A 4,385-nucleotide genomic window follows, 5' to 3' on the forward strand; every position below is an offset into this window, starting at 1 on the left:
GACAGATGTCTCGTCCAGTCAGTGGTGAGTAATCCCAAACCAAAGGCGCTGTCTCAAACTATACCTACCTCTTCCGGTTTGTCTGATTTGTCGTTGTGTTTTCTGACTTGTTAATTTGTTTTCGCCAGGTGGCACCTTGCTATGATTATTTTCCAAGGGAGATTTCTAATCCCTTGCCAGATTATCATCCAGCCTCCGTATTTGTAAATTGTATAGCATATGTTTCTCCTTTTTTTCTATGAAAGTTGTTCATTTATGACTGTTAATTAACTGTAGCCTACAGCACAGTAAATTTCTCTTTTTCCATAGCCTTTATTATTATGCAAAATATAATGTAATATTAAATTTTGTGTGTAACCAGTGTCCTTTTTTGTCCTTTATCCAAAAAATATTTTGATTGCAAAAATTATTTATAATTTTAAAGGTTTTCTTTTTTTTCTTTTTCAGAATGCAGAGAAAATCGTTTTATTCAGATAAAAGTTTTATGGGATGATAGCCAGATAAAATGCTCCATCTACTCCGAGTCTGCAAGATGGCTTATTGTTTGAAGGCACATATGTAGTTTTTCTTGACAAAACAAGAGTCGTCATTCCATCTGCCAATCTCTGAAAAGGTGAGGGACAGTGAAATGGAGAAATCAGTGTAGCCTACCTGCTGCATTGTGTCTTATCAGAAAGCCTGAAAATGGTTTCATTTAAATGGCCACACTGCCTCAATATCACTATAATATATTTTACCTTGCATTTAGTTACAGTTGAATATGATTATCGTATAGCCCATTCATTTTTTTCACCTGTTCCCTCTGCCTTTCTGTTCTTACCTTTCCAGTTCATCTCCAAGCATTCCTCATGGTTAATGTAGACGTTGTTGGGCTCACCACATGCCCAATTTTCATAAACCCAGATGGATCCATCGATCCAAAAAATGTATCAGTCTGAGACATGAGTAAGAGATTTTAAAAAAGGAAACCGATAGAAAAGGTGTTTGGGTAGTGAGAAACTATAGTGGGTGCATGTCATTGAAAAACAGATTAGCAAAACAACTCAGTTCATTTTCTTCGCTCCCTCTATTTGTCAACCTCACAAAAAGTCTTTTTACCTTAAAAAGTTCAAAGCTTCCAAGCCAGATGCGCAGGTTGTTTGGGTTAAACTTTTTCACAATGCAGAGCAAGTAATCATTATGCTTACTACTATGCACCGACACCAGATGTGCACCAGGGTGTTTTTTTCATACAGCTGAACTGGATAGGACACAGGAAGAACATTTAATGACCTCACAATACGGTGATTTATTTTAACGGTGGAGAAAGTAATTTAAGGAATAATAGAATTGAAATCTCTTTAATATGTAACAATCTTTAAAAATAAAGAAAAACAGTGCTGACATACCTCAGCATCAGTGAAGTTGAGAGGCTTTTTGAAGTATCTGACACAGTGACTGCACTTTGTACCAATCAGTGAAGCCATGCTTACTACATGACTGAGGCATAGGACACTGACCAATGACATTTACATGATCAGCAACAAACCCTAAATGACAGAATCAAATATTTAACCTATAAGAATTTCATAAATATGATATGTGGGTATATTTCTTGACCTTTTGAAAGCATTTGTAAAATTTCACTCTGTTAATCTACTAACACTGTTGATATCCACTCAAAGCAGGTAATCTCAGGAAGTATAACATATACACACATTTTGGCCAGTTTATTGGTCAGGTGTTTTCTGTCAACAATATTTGCATTTTCTGATAATTATTATCAGGGGTACATTAAGGAATAATGGGTAGAATTATGAAATGACCAAATAGATATACTGTAATGTGAATTAAACGTTATTGGATTTCTTAGCTATGCAGTTAGACCATACATCCCTCCACCACTGAGGTGCTACAATTGTCAGAAGTATGGACATGTTGCAGTGGTATGTAGAGGGAAATCTGCCAGATGTGGAGGAAATCATGAATATGGTAAATGTGAACAAGATGTAAAGCTAAAGGGTTGTAATTGTGGAGGGGAGCACAGTGCAGGTTATGGGGGATGTCAATACAGGAAAGAAGCTGCGAAAGTTCAAAATGTGAGAGCGACAGAAGGTCTGACTTATGCAGAGGCTCTCAAAAAGGTTCAGATGTCAAAATGTAAAAGTGATGAAAGAATGGAACTGAATCTTCCAATTAATGAATTTGACCATAGAAGAGGAACTATGAATGGAAAACTTTTAGTAATCGACCAGATTTCATTTGTTAAATTTTTGGCAGAGGTAGTGAACTGCTCAGCGCAAACTGAGAGTAGAACTGAGAGGATTAAAATTATTATTAAGGCTGCAGAAAAATATCTGGATGTTGAAGGGGTTTCAGTAGAACAGATAAATGATAAATTAAAGATGCAAATGGAAAGCTCGCAGGCACCATGTGGTGGATCCTAATGGTGCTAATAATCTTGCAGTGGAATGCAACGAGCTTAATTTCAAACGGTCAGGAATTTAAAAAATTTATTGCAGAACAGGATAATAAACCTCATGTAATTTGTATCCAGGAAACTTGGCTTAAACCTCAGTTGGATTTTAAAGTACAGGGTTATAATAATGTGCGTAGGGATAGACTTTCTGGAGTAGGAGGGGGAGTGGCTACATTTGTAATGGAAGGAATAGGTCTTATTTAATATAATGATTAATGCCATTTTTCCCCAGGTTAGTTTAGGAGTTGAAAAGTCTCTGTTTGCAGATGACGGAGCACTGTGGAAGAGAGGTAGGAATGTTCAATATGTGGTTAAAAGTATGCAGAATGCAATTAATGCAAAGTGGAAAAATGGACTGATAAATGAGGATTTCGTTTGTCAGTGTCAAAAACACAGGTATATTTGTTTTTCAAAAAAGAGAGAAAGTCCTAATATTAGATTAAAGCTATACGGTAAACAAGTGAATGTGATAAGATATTTGGGGGTATGGTTTGATTCAAAACTGACGTTTGCAATTTATATACAAAAAATAATTGATAAATGCAAAAAAGTTTTAAATATATTAAGATGTTTAGCAGGGGTAGATTGGGGCGCCAGGCATCACTCATTGGAAAAAAATATATTTCGCATTAATTAGGTCAACTATAGATTATGGATGTATAGCATATGGGTCAGCGTCGAAAGGTTTGCTGCAGAAAGTAGAAATGATACAGTCACAAGCATTACGAATATGTTGTGGAGCGATTAGATCTTCTCCTATTCCTGCCTTACAGGTAGAAATGAGAGAGCTGCCACTTGATATTAGAAGAGTCAAGTTGATGTTGACTTATTGGATTTCTGTAAAGGGACATGATGAAACTCATCCAATTAAAAAAGTATTGGGAAAATGTTGGGAACATGAGTCAGACAAGTTTAGAAGTTTTGGAAGGATAGCAGAACACTAAAAAATGATCTCGCATTTTAGTTGTTTCGATGATTTTTTTTTAAGTTGACACAACTTGCATCTTCTGAATTTGTTCATTCAACTTAACATTTTAAGTTTTCACTGTCTCAACTAGTTTGTAAGTTGACTGAACTAGAGTGGCTGTCCTCTCAACTTAACAAAAGTAAAACTATGTTGCAGAAGTAGAAATATAGACTATGTAAATATAGAAATATAGACTATGTACATCTGTATGTGCGAGTGTGCAATACTGACTTGTGTGCAAAACAATAGTACAGTAACATGTAGCAAATTGAGTGCAACTACACTGTAAACAATTATTTAGCAGTTTAGTTTTCAAATTATTTTTTTATGTTGACAACTTACAGTTACTGAATTTGTTCCTTCAACTTAACATTTTAAGTTTTCACTGTCTCAACTAGTTTGTAAGTTGACTGAACTAGAGTATTTGTCCTCTCAACTTAAAAAAATGTGTTGAATCAATTCAATACCGATGTCACGTGCTCAACATCACTTATCACGAGAACTCGTGAAGACCGTTGCAGACAGAAGAAGCTGGTCAGCCATCTTCGCGAGCTTCTCCACAGTTTGGAAACTTTCTCAGTCAACAAATTTAGTAAGTAAATTTTTGTATTTATTGGTTTAATATGTGTAAAAATATGTATGTTGTCCAAGAAGAGTACAAGTATGGTTTACAGAGACGTATTTTCTAGTTAAATGTATGCCAGTGTTAGTTTCGCGGCACCATGAAGCCTCAAAAATACACGCGGTTCCACAGCATTTTCCACATAAATATTATAATAAATATTCTCTAATGTGGTACTGAGCTGAATTTATTTGGAGAACGATAAAAATACAGTTTGATATATATTTGAGCCCAGTGGTGGCTCCTGCCAATTCTCTCAGGGGGGGCAAATGTTTGAATGATTAATGAGGATAAGGTCACCCATTCAATTGATAAATTAACGGCTAGTTAAAGATGTA

At 35.4% G+C, this 4,385-nt stretch overlaps 1 pseudogene; it reads right to left on the minus strand.

The window, feature by feature from the left end:
• Positions 1–537: 537 nt before the first annotated feature.
• On the minus strand, positions 538–3,968 carry LOC107686973 (lectin-like; annotated as a pseudogene).
• Between the last annotated feature and the right edge of the window lie 417 nt (positions 3,969–4,385).

Source organism: Sinocyclocheilus anshuiensis, unplaced genomic scaffold (assembly GCF_001515605.1).
Source record: "Sinocyclocheilus anshuiensis isolate Anshui unplaced genomic scaffold, SAMN03320099.WGS_v1.1 scaffold2969, whole genome shotgun sequence".
In the NCBI taxonomy this organism is placed as follows: domain Eukaryota; kingdom Metazoa; phylum Chordata; class Actinopteri; order Cypriniformes; family Cyprinidae; genus Sinocyclocheilus; species Sinocyclocheilus anshuiensis.